The sequence below is a fragment of the Oenanthe melanoleuca genome, chromosome 1 (assembly GCF_029582105.1).
Source record: "Oenanthe melanoleuca isolate GR-GAL-2019-014 chromosome 1, OMel1.0, whole genome shotgun sequence".
NCBI lineage: Eukaryota > Metazoa > Chordata > Aves > Passeriformes > Muscicapidae > Oenanthe > Oenanthe melanoleuca.
In genome coordinates, this window is record NC_079333.1 from 73,092,403 (window position 1) to 73,108,907 (window position 16,505).

Here is a 16,505-nt window from a genome sequence, read left to right on the forward strand (position 1 = left end):
TAGAATAATATAAAAATATGGGGAAATAGTCAATCTTGAAGGCTCTTGGAAGGACCTGCTAATTTCAACACAAGTTCATATTACCTTTTAAGCACTGATGAGGGCAATGCAACAGTATTCAATTTCAGAGTGGAAAAAAAAAGTGCAGCTAATCCTACAATGAATTCACTTCTCCTGTGGCCTCAGTGGGACTCTTGGCCTACAGGTTTAAAAATAGCAAGAAGCATGACACATTAACTGTGTATCAGTTTAACTTCAGAAAAAACGCTCAACATTGTGGTTAGTTGACCTTATCTGGACACCAGGTGCCCATGCACCACTCTATCACTCTCCTCATCACCTGGACAGAGCAGAGAGAATATAACAAAAGGCTCATGGGTCAAGATAAGGACAGGGAGATATCACTCACTGATTACTGTCTTGGCCAAAACAGACTTGGGAAAATTTGTTTCATTTATTACCAGTCAAATCAGAGTGGGGTGATGAAAAATGAAACCAAATCTCAAAGACCCTTTGCCCCATCCCTCCCTTTTTTATTTCATCTACCTTCTCCGTCCAGGAGCTCACAGGGAATGGGGATTGTGGTTAGTTCATCACATGCTGTCTCTGCTGCTCCTTCCTCCTCAGAGGGACAGCTCCTCATGCTCCTCCCCTGCTCCAGTGTGGGATCCCTCCTACAGGAGATGGTCCTTCATGGACTTCTCCAGCTGACTCCTTCCCATGGGCTGCAGTTCTGCACCAATTGCTCCAGCATGGGTCCCTTCCAAGGGGCACAGTCCTTCAGGAACAGGCTGCTGCAGCCTGGGTATCCCATAGGGTCATAAGTCCTGGCAGCAAACCTGCTTTAGAGTGGGGTCATCTTTCCATGGAGCCATAGGTCCTGCCAGGAGCCTGCTCCAGTGTTAGCTTCCCATGTGGTGGTCATTCCCTGCTTTGGGCACCACCTGCTCCAGCACGGGATCTTCCACCAGCTATAGGTGGATGTCTGTTCCCCTGTGGATCTCCTTGGCTGCAGGAGAACAGCTGCCTCACCGTGGTCTTCACAACAAGCTGCAGGGGAATCTCTGCTCTACTGCCTGGAGCACCTCCTGGCCCTCTATTCACTCTCCTGTGGGATCTGCCTGCACAGAATAAATTGCAAAGGTAAAGACAACTTCCCATGAATAAGCCTTACCTGCTGTCAGAGAGGTTTTTATTTTGGTGAGCTGTTGTTGATACAAGGAGCAGGTCGCTACCTCATGATACATCCTCTCAGTTGCTTCTACTTTCTCACAGAATTTAAGTGCCTCTGGAGATGGTAGTGTTTTTTCCACTAGACAAAAACCCCTGAATTGCTTTTACTTTGATTTTTCAGATAACATTTTGATAGTTAAGACAGCTAATTTTCTTCTTGTAAAGAATCGGCCATCTCCAGTTTGTTGATTTTAAATTTATATTAGTGTAAATGTGTGGGTTTAATTATACTTTTTATCTAACCCTTGCTTGTTGTCCACTTAATAGGGAAGCAACAAGAACTGGTAGTCATACTCTGAATTTTTTAAAGCATAAGGAAACAGCAAGCAACCACACTAGCCAGTAAAACCATGCCCACTAAAACTATCACAGAATCACAGAATATCAAGTTTGGATGAGACCCTCAAGATCATCTAATCCAATCATCAACCTAGTACCACCATTAAGGAATGCTGCTGAATTATATTTTGTAAATAAAATTGATACTTCATTTGGCAAATAAATCAACCATCAGACAATGCAAATAAAGTGAATCTGACAGGTGATGTTCATATCCTCACCCCAGGAAATTTAAACACTTGCCACGCCATCAGTTACCCACCACCACCACCCCCCAAGAGACTCTCACATATTTCATGCTGTTTAATCTCAAAGCAGCACATGCAATGGTAATTGCTTAGTGCAATTTGTACATGTGGCATGGATATATGCACAGATTACAGTGTTTTACTGTAGTGATTTCCACTAGAACAAATTCATTGTTTGTGGTTCATTCTGTAGGAGGAAAAAAAAATCAAGAACAGCATAAAAAAAACAAACAAATCTCTGGCATCAGAGGGGTTTCTTTAAAAATTCTGGCTGAGCTCAAAAGCAGTCTTTCCAGTAAAGAAACTTTTTCATCAGGGAATAATTAACAGAGAAAATTATTTATACATGTTTGTTCATAATTTAGAAGCCAAATTAAGCAACCCCATATCTGTCTCACTTCTTAAAGGCTCTTTTATTGAGTCATCCCTGTTCTGATTTGAAGGACAGGTATCTGCCAATAAAGGCAGAAGCTTCTTTTTGAAATGGAGAATGTAAACCTCTTCTTTCCAAATTACTATAATTTTGAAATTAAGGGGCTTTCAGGCAAAGATATGGGAATTAAGAATAACAGTTCTTTACTAGGAAAATTAAAATAGAAATACAATATTACAAAGAACAATTTCAAAACTCTGACAGAGTTAGAAAGCAACCTGACACCCTGTCAGTCAGGGTCACATCCTGTACTGCAACCCAAGACAATCCCCAAACTTTTTTTGTTCTGTTTCTCTCTTCTAGGAGGCTCAGCTAAGTGAGAAAGTGAACTTTGCTTAGGCGTACTGAGTATCCTTTCAGCCCAGTGCTCCTGGGCAATCTTTCTCTGCTCCATTAAGAGTGTTTCTGCTGTGCTGCTTGGCTGACACTTTCCATGAAGTGCCAGTGGTCTGATTCAGATGTGGCTCCATTTGTCTGGAACAAATGCCTCACTGAAGGCTCTTTTTTTCCAGAGTCCTGATGTTGCATCTTTCTCCTCCTAGCAGGAAAGTTGTTCCTTCCCATCATGAAGCCCCCCAAACCCTAACCTGTGCTGGCAGCTCTACCTGTGCAATGTCCAGCATTCCCCACGGATAACAGGACATGGACCCTCTGTTGGCAAAGGCACTTTCGTGATGATGCAGGATTTCTCCGTGTGTGTTCCCAAACCTGAAGGAGGCCAGTTGTCATCAGACCTGCCATGCACTACAAACAAGTGAGTAGGCTGCTGACAATCACAGATATGTAAGGAAACTGGTGACATTGCTGGAGGGAAGAGCAAGCCAGCTGTACGGACTCTGAGTAGCTTTGGCTTGGAAATAAATCTTACACAGTGTAAGATCTCTAAAAACAGAGATGAGCCAAGCCATAGCACGAAGCTGCTCCTGCTGCAAATGCTGCATATGTGAGAGAAGCAATGCTGACAGCCCTTAGAGCCTGACTATTTGAATCCAGATGGTTGGTAGTCCCAGAGGCTGTCCACATTTCTTAGAAATCAGCTAACCCTCAGGATAATCGCAGCCAAGCATTTCCTTGCCTAAAACATCAAGATGTGCTCTAGGTCAAAGCAACCACACCTTGGCTGTCATGTGTGCAAAGCTACTTCCTACTATCACACAAATTAGATTGTGTTTTACCTGAGAAATTGAATTATTACCGGCCATGAGACTCTTCTAATCCTTGATGAAGCAGGAAAATAAGTATCTCTTCACTGCACCCTCACACTTTTCTAGATCTAACCACTGAAAGAGCTCTTGAAACACACAATTCACAAGCAGATGCTTTCATCAGACAGCTGGCTTGCTCTGCAGCAGATAAGTCACTTTGAGACACACGGGAATGCTACTCAATATAACTAAGGTGGAGCTGCTACCTACTATGTAAGATACTGTTGCATCAGTGGACTGGTTTCTGTCCTAACACTGAGGATAAGCAGAGGTCCATTTCACTCCATAATCTGTTTTGGGGAAGGAGTGTTTCCTTTTGAGAAAGAACTTTGGGATACCCTCCAGTTGCTGTATTTTGTGGTCAATAGACAACCAACTCATCATGTTAACAGTTTTCCCATTCAGACCAAAATTTGTCATATTGGGTCCAGATTGAAATCTTTTTAATCTGGCACTCTCTCTGGAATTGAAAGCACATCCAGACATTTTATGGGAAGTCAGAGGGTTGGAAGAAACTCTCAAGATTCTGTTTTTAATGATCCTAATGCCTCCAGTTCAATATCTCAGATGTTTCATCATCTTCCATCCATAGATATTCCAGATGGGAATGTGGCAGATGCTTAATATTAAAGAATGATGTGTCCAGGGATAGGACAGGTGTCTTACTGCATTAGGAGCAAAGCATGCAGGCAAGAAGGCAGAAGTGAGAGAACCCTAAAGCAAGTTTTCAACTGCCACTTCCACCATTGAATATTCCCAGGGGTGTTTAATTGCTATATTTTTATTCTGGATCTTTGTTTGTATTTTCCAAAACAGAATTATATCGTCCCAAGAAAACACATTTATTTATGACTGTGGTGCCAAAGGAGACCAAATATAGCAAGAGTCAGGAAGATGGTTCTCTTCCTGTCCCTATTTCCAAACAACCTACTTTCCAAGCTAGGCATGGCTTGCCTAGGAAGACTTCTACAATTATAACACATCCAGGACCTGGAACATGGGCTACAGCAGACAAAAAGAGTGGCTGGAATATGCCCAGTATCCAAATAACAAGCATATAAAACACAGAGATAAAACATCACACATCCACTTTTTCCTTAGAGTTTCTCTTTATATTGTACTGTATGCCTAAGGGAAAAATCTGGGTGGAGTTTTTTGCTGGTCCAGCATGTCATTGATTTCCTTTGAGAATTTTTAAGACCAACAGAATGTGTCTGTCCCTGTGTTTTTGAAGTATTTGTATCAGCAATTAAAAAAAAAAAAAAAAAAAAAAAAAAAAAAAAAAAAAAAAAACCAACGAAAAAAAGATTGGTCTGAGGAAAACAGAAAACAAGGAAAAACCATGCAGGAGATTTTTCTACAAATTTATTGTACTTTCCTGCAGATCTTTTTTATTCCATTTTCTTACCTTAATCTTAAAAATACCCAACACATGTTCATCAATTTTTTTCCCAATCATTTTATTAGACCATTGTCATGGCTGGACTTTAGAAGGATAGAAATGCTGTGAGGGGAAAAAAAAATCAATTGGATCTTATTTACCAAAACTATCAGAATTTAAATAGCCTGTCTCACATAAAGCTTTCATTAGATAAACGTGGTCTTCCCTGAATGATCTTAATTTATCTATACTGAGATTCTGTCAATATCAAGCAAATATTGCTCTGCTAAGGCTAATCAGAGGCGTGGTGATTTCTAAACCTTCTGTTTAGATGGCTGTCACTGTTTGCCAGTATTTATTACCTGCAACAGAGCTCACTTGAAAGAGATAAACCATCCATCAATAGGACATGCCCCTTCAGCAGTTGCTTTATCAACAGCTTCAAGTATCATTCTTTTTCATTAATTGTTTCATCAAACATCTGTCTTTCATCTTTTTATGAAAAAACTGCCACAGCAAACTACCATTGACACGTCACCCCTTGCAATGATGATACTGTGTTTTCTTTGGTTTACATTACACTTTTCAATCTCCCTCACAGAAAGAAGGCAAGCAAAGGATAGTATGTTTTACTGAACCATACAGAAAAACCCCAGTCCAGCATGCATTTGCAGACATCTAGCCCTTCAACATTTTGGTTAAAAAAGAGTAAAGTCCTTATTTATACTTATTTGCATATTATACTAAAATATGTAAGTGTTAGAACCACAGAACAAGAGAATACTGCTAGAAGCGTACTCCTGTTGCTGTAGAAACAGAGCTTGATTTTTCTCTGCTGCACCACTGAGAAGTAATTGAATGCAAATCAACATCTTGGCATTTTAGGACAATTAAGGTGTAAGGCACAACAAATAGATATTTGAAATCCTTTTATTAAAAAATACATTATAAAGGTTTTCAGGTAGAGCTGGAGGGAGAGAAGCTGCTGTAAGGACAGAAACAGCCATTAGAATCAGAGAATCAATATAGGTTTGAAAAGACCTCCAAGATCATCAAGACCGACTTTTGGCTGAATACCACTTTGTCAACTGAACCATAGCACTAAGTGCCATGTTCAGTTGTTCCTTGAACACTTCCAGGGATGGGCACTCCACCATCTGCCTGGGCAGGCCATTTCAATGATTGACCACCCTTTCAGCGAAGAAAATCTATCTGATGCCCAACCTGAACCTCTCCTGGCACAGGCTGAGGACATATCCTCTTGTCCTGTCACTTGTTGCCTGGGAGAAGAGGCTGATTCCCCCTGGCTACCCTCTCCTTTCAGGTGGTTGTAGAGGGGGATCAGGTCCCCTGCGCCTCCTTTTCTCCAGGCTAACACCCCCAGCTCCCTCAGCTGCTCCTCATAAGATTTCCTCTCAGGATCCTTCCCCAGTTCTACTGCCCTTCTCTGGACATGCTACATCACCCTAATGTCCTTCCTAAACTGAGGGGCCCAGAATTAGACACAGTACCTGAGGTATGACCCCAGCAGGGCTGAGTACAGAGGGACAATCCCTGCCCTGGTGCTGCTGGCCACACTACTGCTGACACAGGCCAGGATGCTTTTGGCCTTCCTGAGCACACGCTGGCCCGTGTTCAGGCCGCTGATCAGCACACCCGGCTCCTTTCCCACCCGGCAGTTTTCCAGCCGCTCTGTCCCAGCCTGTAGCAGTGTATGGGGTTGTTGTGGCCCAAGCAAAGCACCCAGCACTTCACCCTACAGAACCTCACACCTCTGCCCTCAGCCCATCGATTCAGCCTGTCCAGATCCCTCTGTGGTCTTCCCACTCTCCTGCAGGTAGGCATTCCTGCCCTGACCTGAGGGATACACTGCATCCCCTCAAGAGTTCATCATTAAAGATATTAAGTATCTCTATGGGCCCACACCGAGCCCTGGGGAACTCTAGTGGTGACCACCTGCGAGCTGGATCTAATTCCATTCACCAGCACTCTCTGGGCCTGGCCATCCAGACGGTTCTTAACCAGCAAAGAGTGCTCCTGTCCAAGCTGTTGGCTGCCAGGTTTTCCAGGAGAATGCTGTGGGACACAGTACCAAAGGCTTTACTGGAGTCCAGGTAGGCAATATCAACAGCCTTTTCCTCTTCCACTAGGCAGGTCACCAGGCCATGAAAGTGTCAGGAAAATTAATCCACAAACACCAGAGGTTTATGTCCAAAAAGGAGACAGAGGAGTCCTCTTTGCTCTATTCGAATAAAGGGAGAGGCCATGGGGCATTCCCCTGGGATCTCTCAAATTTTTGGAGGACACAGCCTCCTTTTATCCTAATTTACCGGCTTCATTTCCCTCTCTATTTCCCCATTGGCTGAGGTACTTGAGAGGCACAGACTTCCTGGAAGGCCTGACACCTGAGATTCCCCTCTAATGTATAACTCTTCCTTTTAATTTCTAATGCTTATGGAATTGATAATTTTTCCCCATTGCTTCTTTCATCTTCCAATATCACATTTCATCTATCAGCAAACCTGCAGTTTGCTTGTAAAGGCAAATATCTTTTTCCATTCATCAATCAGCGGAATCCATCCCATTGTTTCTTTTATCTCTCAGTGCTAGCCTTATCTACCAGCAGGTTCACACCTCGTTTGTAAAGACAAATGTGACATTCCTCTCAAAAGGAGACCAGGCTGGTCAGGCAGCGCCTGCCTTTCATTAAGCCATTGTGGCTGGGCCTGATGCCCTGGTTGTGCCGTGCGTGCTGTGAGGTTGCACTCCAGATGATCTGTTCCATGGCACTGAGGTCAGGCTGGTTGGCCTTCAGTCCTGCAGATCCTCCTTCCGACCCTTATTTTATCCAGGCATCACCTGGGCCAACCTCCAGTTATCTGGGAGCACCTCAATTAAGCAGGACTGATGATAAGAGGTTGGGAGTGGCTTGCTGAGCTCTTCCAGCATCTCCCCCTGCACCCTTGGACGGGTCCCACCATTCCCATGGAGCTGTAAGTGTCCCAGTGCACAGCAGTCACTGATGCTTCCTCCTGGATTCCAGGGCTCTGCTCTGCCCCTGTCCCTGACTGCCAGCTCAGGGCTGGCTGTCCTGAGGAAAACCAGCCCTTCTCTTAAAGACTGAGGCAAAGAAGCTATTGAGTACCTCAGCCTTTTGCTCTTCCTTGGTTACAATATTCCCCTCAGCATCCAATAAAGGATGGAGATTTTCCTTGCCCCAATTATAATACATTTCTTCCCAAACACCATACATGATCTAACAATATTCAAATTTTGATACAGAACATAGAATCATAGAATGTTAAGTGGTTGAAATGGACTTTAAAAACCATCTAGTCCCAGCCTCTCCTGCTACAGGCAGGCACACCTCCCACTAGACCAGGCTCCTCAAGGCTTTATCCACGCTGGCTTTGAATATGGGAAGGGTTGGGGCATTCACAACCTCCATGGGCATCCTGCTCCAGCACCTCACCATCCTAACAGTAAATAAATGCTTTCTAATATCTAACCTAAATGTCCTCTCCTTCGATTTGCAGCCGTCACTCCTTATCCTATCACTACAGTTCCTGACACAGAGTCCCTCTTAGGCTTCCCTGTAGGTTCTCTTGTTACTGAGGTCTCCACACAACCTTCTCTTCTCCAGCTGGACAGCCCTAACTCCCTCAGCCTGTCTTCAGCAGGGGAGATGTTCCAGCCCTTCTCTGGGCTTGCTCCCCCAGTTCCATGTCCTTCCTGTGCTGGTGGTACTGGTGCTGGATGCAGGGCTCCAGGTGGAGTCTCACAAGAGCAGAGCAGAGGGGGAGGATCACCTCCTTCCACCCACTGGCCACGCTGCTTTTGATGCAGCCCAGTATTTAATTGGCTTTCTGGGCTGTGGGCTCACGCTGCTGGCTTACGGTGAATTTTTCATCAACCACCAACCACAAATCTTTCTCTGCAGGGCTTTCAATCACCTCTCCACCTTATCTATGGCATAGAAAAGAATCACATTCTCCAAACAAATAAATTCAGTGAGAGCACAAAGAACAGAGATACCTGAATTAAAAATAGCTTATGTAAGATTTATTTGATGAAAGATATCTAGAAAAATGTAATGTTAAATAGAAAAACAAAGGACTTCCTAGACTTCTAAGATGAGTTTGGTATTCAGGGCAATTAAAACTAAATTAAGCTAGATTAAACTGAAATTCTTTGGAGCTCAATATGTCTTGCAGACTGTTCTCAGTCTCCATCCCTATTTAAAAAAAAAAAATCAAATCTTCTTTTAATTAAACAATTTGACCTTCATTCTTCTTAGGGAACAACTTTCGGTTTCTACAGGATAATGAAAAACAAGTGAGTGGAACCAATGCCACTTTATACTCTGTGTCTAACAGACCCCAGGAGCTACAGCCAAGAATGCAATTTAATAGCTGGAAGATGTCACAATTATCTGAGATGAGAGAACTACTTAACCTATAAATAAGAAGGTAATTAAAGCATGATATAAACTCAGCTGGTACCCCAGCTACTGTTTAAATTTTATTGAACTCTACAAACTGGACTAAAACTTACATGTTTGTATCAAACAGTTTTAGTTTGATTTCATACAGAGATATTAGGCATTTCCAAGAATGGAATTAAAGGACAGTATTTTCATTACCTCACATCAAGAAATTTTTACAAGCTCTTCTTTGAGACATGCCTGGTTAAAAGGCCTTGAAATTCAAACTGAGGAATATTTTGATCACATAAAATGTCCCTGGAAAAAGTAATTTTTAGTTAACACAGACTGAAAACATTTCTCAACCTTAAAAAAAATTACAGTTCATACATGCTGAATAGAGAATTGTTATTAACATTTCCAATAACATGTCAGCAAAATGTTAATTAAAGTGAGAATCCTGTGGGCCACTGTTGAACTGGATTTTTATTCTGCAGGACCACATCTGAGCAGACTTTGACCAGGGTAACAGCTGGAACCAATCTGTAGTGCCTGAGAAGTACAGAAAGACAGGTTCTCATTCACTGGAAAGCCAGGCCAGAGACCAAACATTTGCAATGTTCTGTCTTAATCCTATATGACAGATGTTTTTATTACCTTTTTTATTTTTTGTAAATAATAGTGTTGAAAAATGTTTATATTTACAAAGCTAAGCACTTAGAATTTGGAAAATACTTACATTCCCTGTGCAAAGACAGTTTTTAGGAAATCCTTTCGAATTACTGCAATTACTTACGTGACCTCATATCATCAAGAAAGTTCAAGGAAAATTTTCCAAAAACATAGCCAAAGGATTGTTTTCCCCTTAATTTAGCCCATTTGTGAAGATATGTAATACTTCATATAACTCTCAGCAGTGTAATTTGTGTTTGTAGAATCTATCATGGTAATCGCTGATTATCACTTCTAGCTTTTCCTTTTAAATGCATCCTCCCAGACTCCAAATTCTAGGTTGGAGCCTTTCCTGTGATAAGCACATTCAGTTTTCATCAAAGGGAATGGAAATGCCACATGCACAACTTGTAATCTGCACTTGTGCTTGCTACTCTGCTCTAATCACAAGAGGTGATGTTTGCATAGCAATGAGCATCTCCCCAAGCTGGGAAGCCATGCTTCTGTTGAGCAACCCTCAACTACACTGGTGGCTTTGCCACACTATTCTTTTGCCAGATCAAACCTAATTTTCTGCTTGAGTTGTCTCATTGTGCCTTTCCTTTTACTTACCAAAAATTATGAGTGGCTGAATTTAATGTCCTTTTTTTAAATTATTATTCCATATGGATTATTTAACAGTTCCTTTACAATGAGTCACATTTTCATGTTTTCCTTAGTCTCTTATTGAAACTGTCCCGATTAAATTTGCAATTAACCTTTTTTTTAATCTAAAGATCTAAAAGTGTTTTTTCAGAAGGTGCATTGAAACAGGTTAACAGTAGGTAAGCTTTTATAAAGGTGTCACAAATGCAGTATATTATATGCAAAAATTTTAGCAAATGACTTTTTAGTTAAACTATAGAATGAATTAAATTTGACATTTAACTCATGTTTGGGCACATCAGTCTTTGTAATTTGGAAACACACTTTATATAATTATGTGCTTCCAGACTATGCTTCCTTCCAATGGATTTGGCAATTATAAGCCAAGTAATATGCCAAATCAATTGATTTGTCTAATGCATAAACAATTGCAAATTTGATTCCTGCTGAAAGGGCTATTTTACTACCAGTATAGAAAAATGAATTGTTGAATTTTGACTATTTGGCCATCCCTTTTCTCCCATATGTATGGAAGCAGAAAGGAGAAAGGAAGTTATGCAACATTAAGGCAGAACCAGTTCTGGAGGGAGCAGGAATCTTGAATTCTGACAAGATGACCTAGATATAGCAGTATGGCATTTCCACAGTTTCCATGATTTTACATTATTTCTGAATAATGCCTGATGAAATGTCAACCCAGCTGAGAGCAAAGAGGCTTTTACCATCTTAATACAGCAAGCAGTTTTCAATTTTTTCAGTAGGAAAGCAGAATTTTTTGTGGGAGCTCAGCAGGTATTCCACAGCATCTTGTTCATTGCTTCAGAAAAATATATGACTTTGCTATCATTCTGAGTGGTCATAAAACATGCTATACTATAAAAAAGGTTATTGAGTAACTAATAGAAAGTTCTGAAAATGGTTGTGAATCTGCCTACTTCCTTACAGCTTGGCAACATGCTTGAAGCAGAGGGACTTGTCAAAGAAATAAATATGTAACCAGACCTGCCAACATTCACTCATCCAAAACTACATTCTTTCATACTGAATCCATTTTAATGTTGTCAAGTTTTTCCCTTTAGGGATAAAGGATATTTACCACGAATATTATGAGACATTGACAAAAATATCACTGCTATCTATTCCCTGAGGACACTGAATTTGTGAGTGAGGAAATGGTATTTCACCTAATAGCCCACACAGTGGCAATGTACTCATTCTGGAGTAATTCTATTCATATCTTGCTTTTAAAAGCTATACTCCCTTTCCATCTCAAGAAAAACCTCCTCCATAGACCTGTATCTGAAGCACTGACAGGAGCATTCATGTGTTTTCCTGTTCCTTTCCAGGCAAACACAGGGAGAGTCAGAAAGCTTCTTTAGTCTGCTCAAAGCCTCTGTTCAGATTGCCTTGTCAGATGGACAGTTTTGACAAACTGCCTTAATAAAAGCAACAACACCACTGAAGCCATCTGCAAATCTTCTGTAATAATTGAATTCTATAACATTGAATTCTATTCTAAGGAAGAAACTCTATGAATGCTCAATTATTTTTTTGGTTTTATGTTGGTACAAGCTAATCTCATGTTTTTATATTAGTCTCTCAGAGAGCAGTTACATCTCTCCCTACCACTTCTTGCTGTTATTGACTAAAATTAAATTATTTTTTCATAATTTATCCAATTCTTTTCAATACAAACCCCACAGGTTTTTGCACTCTTCTCAGCCTCTATGTTGTCAATACATCAAATCACGCACTGGGTTTATAAGTGGGATTTATAAGTGTCAGAAAATTGTCTCCTAAATGAACAAAATCACATTATTGTCCAGAACTCAAAAGCATACATTTATGATGGATATAAACTACTAATTTTTTAAGTGCATGTGCAGCTTTGTGAAGCTTGGCATGTTGTAGAATTTGGCATTGCTCAGGCTGCTCAATAAATTATCTGCCTTGTCTTCTGACCCAGTAGGCACAGCCCCAGTGTAGAATTATCTGTAATGCACACAAAAGCCTTGTCTCCTACTTCTTCCACTGTATCACTCTTTTGTAAAATGACCTGGGACAGAGCCCTTCAAAGGAGTCACTTATTTCCACAGGTTATCCCAGCCCTGTACACTTCATTATTCTCCACTGTCTGGTGGTTTCTGGCAAGGTTAGAGTGAACTTTTTAATCAAGGTATACTTATTCAGAAAATACTCCTAGACATATATACAAGTCCCTCTACGTTCTGCTTTCTGAGAGTAGCAAAATTTCATGTCAGTTCCTCAGTTTGATGTCTTCCAAGGGATATCTGACTTCAGGGAGAAGATCTGGGAGGAAGGAAGTATGGAATGCCTCTTTGCTGCTCTACAGGCTGTTCAAAGCTCCTTCATAACAAAAGCTTTACAAGTCTGCAGTGTGTAGGACCTGCAGTATAACCTGCATGTGAAGCTTTCCTGCCTTATCATTAAGCCTATTAACCATTTCAATGATCTCCTGGTTTGAAGGACAGGTGTCTGCTAATAAAGGCAGAATCTTCTTTTTGAAATGGAGAATGTAATCTTCTTCTCTCTAAATTATTATAATTTTGAAATTAAGGGGCTTTTAGGCAAAGATATGGGAATTAAGAATAACAGTTTTTTATTAGGAAAATTAAAATAGAAATACAATATTACAAAGAACAAACCCAAAACACTGACAGAGTCAGAATACAACCTGACACCCTGTCAGTCAGGGTGTTGGTAGCACTGCCATTAAATGGTGGCTACAGTCCTCCTGGAGTGACAGATGTGGTTCAGCTGAAGCACTGTTATTGTAGAAGGGTGCAGGTTTTTTTTGAAGGTTCAGGGATGATGTGGAAAGGTTCGGCTTCTGGAATCCAGTGGAAAGAAGGTATCTTGGTGTCTATTTAGGTAGGAAAGGCTTGGCTTTTTCCCTTGGCCTGAGCATTTTTCAATGGGATGATGTAATTTTATCATCTATACAGTGGTACTTAATGGCTCAGCAGGAGAGGATATCTTCCTGGAGGAAGGATGGGTTGTGGAAAAGATAAAGATGATTGTTTTACTTGGTTTTAAAGATGGTCCATTTGCAGATAATATGTGCCACGGAGATAAGGATCACTGCTCCACCCGCTTTAACAGATGGTGATAGAATACACATTTCTGGCCACATTCTGTATTGCAACCTAAGACAAATGGCTTCAGAAAGTTCCCACCCAAGTGTTCTGGATCTCATTAGTTGTTGATGGCTGTTCTCCAGGCTCCCAGCATATTCCCCAGTCTAGTAGACCCCTCAGCTTGTGGCTAGACATGATTGTATCACCTCCTAGCTCTGCCTTACCGACACAGAAAAGCCACTAAGCCGCAGGTCAGGGTTTCTTGGAGTAGAATTGAAAGAGCAGCATCTCTCACAGCACCTTTTATAGTTACAGGCATCCCATCCCCATGCTTTAGGCATGGAAACTGGCTTCTATCCCTTTCTGAGCTCCCAGCACAAGAAACTCATGAATACTATTGTCAATAGCATTCAAATAATACTATTCGTGAAAACTATTGTCCACTACTGATAGTCATTCTTGATAGGATTGTAATTTTTTGCCTCACCCCACATTAAGGCCAGAGCAATTGTCGGATACTTTGCAGATGGCTTGCTCTGCCAAGATAACTTCAGACAGCCCCCACTAGAGCATAGCTTCCCACTGACATCAACTTTCTCTGTTCTCTTTACTGCTGCTGGAAATCTGCCCTCATGCACTTTCTAAACCTTCTCTGGCTTCTGAGACTACCATAGTTGCACTTTTTTGTGGTATGTAGAGTATATGGAATCTATATGGACTTTAAACTTATGGTAGATCTCTTCAAATGACAGAGCTGATCTGTCACTGTGCTTTGCAAATATGTGTGAATTAATTTTGCTGTATCTACTTTTCTGTATCCTCCTTCACCTTCATCTCATTCTTCACTGCTGAATGTTGAAACACATACATGTCAAACCCTTCACCTGCAAGTCAGCATTAGAAAACATTTTACAAGAATCTGAGACGCCTTTCCTCATTTTCTTTGTCATTTCACATCTCCCATTCCTCTGTAAGAAACATTATAGCCTTCATCATGTATGATAGTTTTCTAGCTCTCCCTCTCTTTATAATCCATTTGTATGCAGAGGTGTGAAGTTTAATAAATATTAAGCTAAAGCTTCTGCTTTTTGAAGACTTGAGTTTTCAGTTTCAGAGTCCGTCCAAGTTTTAAAACATCAATAAAATTTCATTGGATAAACTACATTTCAACACATGTCTTGGGCCTTAAATGTTTAGAGGAGGTCAAGGTAAGTCTTCTGATTTCTTCTATCATACTTTCTCCTGTCCTTTTAGTTATTGTTGTTTTAAACAGATTGCAGGAATTGGGCAATATCCAGCAATACCAACATTGCTGTTGGCTGTTTTGTGGCTGTGTCTCCTTAAGCTCTCCTCAGGTACTTGTTCAAACCATCTTTAGTGCTGATACCTGCTTCTTTGCCATAGTTACTGGCTGCTTCCCACACTTCAAACTTGAAGCAAGAACAAGCAAGGACCTGATGTGGCAGACTCTGATCACATTGCATTAGTGACAACTTTGTTTGCTTGGGACTCTCCCAATACCTAGGTTTTCACCTAAGTGAAGTTTTTAATCTACTTTCCCCAAACTGTCAGGATTTGAAGTGGAACAGCATTAATCTGCTGAGTTTGCCAGCAGGTTCTTCTGAATCCAATATAGATGCTCCCTTCTATGCTTTGAACACCAGGGTGAAATGTATTCAAATGTATTCCTAGAGCATTACACTACTAGGTTTATTGATCATTGCACACACAGAAATAGAAACGCACACACATACACAGAGAGAGAGACACTCTCACTTGGCTTGCCCTAATGAACTGCATCAGGTTGTTCCTGCCTTCCCTGCCTTCCCCTTCCAAGTGAGCTCTAATGGAAACTGATGTTCAACGCTGGTACTCCAAGGATCATTTGAAAACTGTTTTTCAGGTCTTAGGCAAATTTCATACGCCTCGCTCTTTCTCAAAGACGACTAGGCAGGTTTTATATAACAACCCACTCCTTGCATCTACAGATGCAAAAGCCAGCAGGAATAAACACTTTTCCATATCCTGTGGTTTACATTCTCTCCCCAACCCCTATCAGATATTTTATTCTTTAGCTAACAATCCTACTACAAATTTATGGTGAAATCATCATTAAGACAAGTCAAGTTGAAAGCAAATACTTTTATTTGTTTATGCATGGAAAGCAGATAGCAATGTTTCTGAAGTTCATACAAACCCATTTACAGGTGATAAAAAGGCAGGAAAATCTTGCCTCTTTCAAGAAGACATCCAAAAGGCCCTCCAGAACCTGTAACACTTAATCCACATAGCTGAGGTCTGAGGACATTTACAAGAGTGCACTTCACACTAGAAAGTATGCTTGCTTTTATATTTCATCTTCACTCATGGCCCTTCTGGGTTTTCAGTCAGCTTAAAATCATTCTCCAGCCCTGCCTGCCCTCCACCAATGAGCAGGGTAATACTCAAAGCCTCTTGCCATGCATGTTATGAACCTGTGATATTCCCGTGATCATAGGGAATACTAATTAAGTTTTATCCAATCTAATAAAACCTCGACAGGTTGGAGAGATGGGCAGAGAAGAGCCTTCTGGAGCAGCTCAGCAGAGGACCTGGTGATGCTGATGGACAAGGAGCTGTCCATGAGCTACCAGCGCCCTTGTGGCCAGGAAGGCAGTGGTATCCCGGGGTGCCTTAGGAAGAGCATTCCCAGCAAACTGGGGGAAGTTATCCTGCCCCTCTGCTCAGCCCTGGTGAGGCCGTATCTGGAGTGTATGTCCAGTGCTGGGCTCCTCAGTACAAGAGAAATATGGAGCTCCTGGAATGGGTCCAGCAGAGGGGGAGGAGAC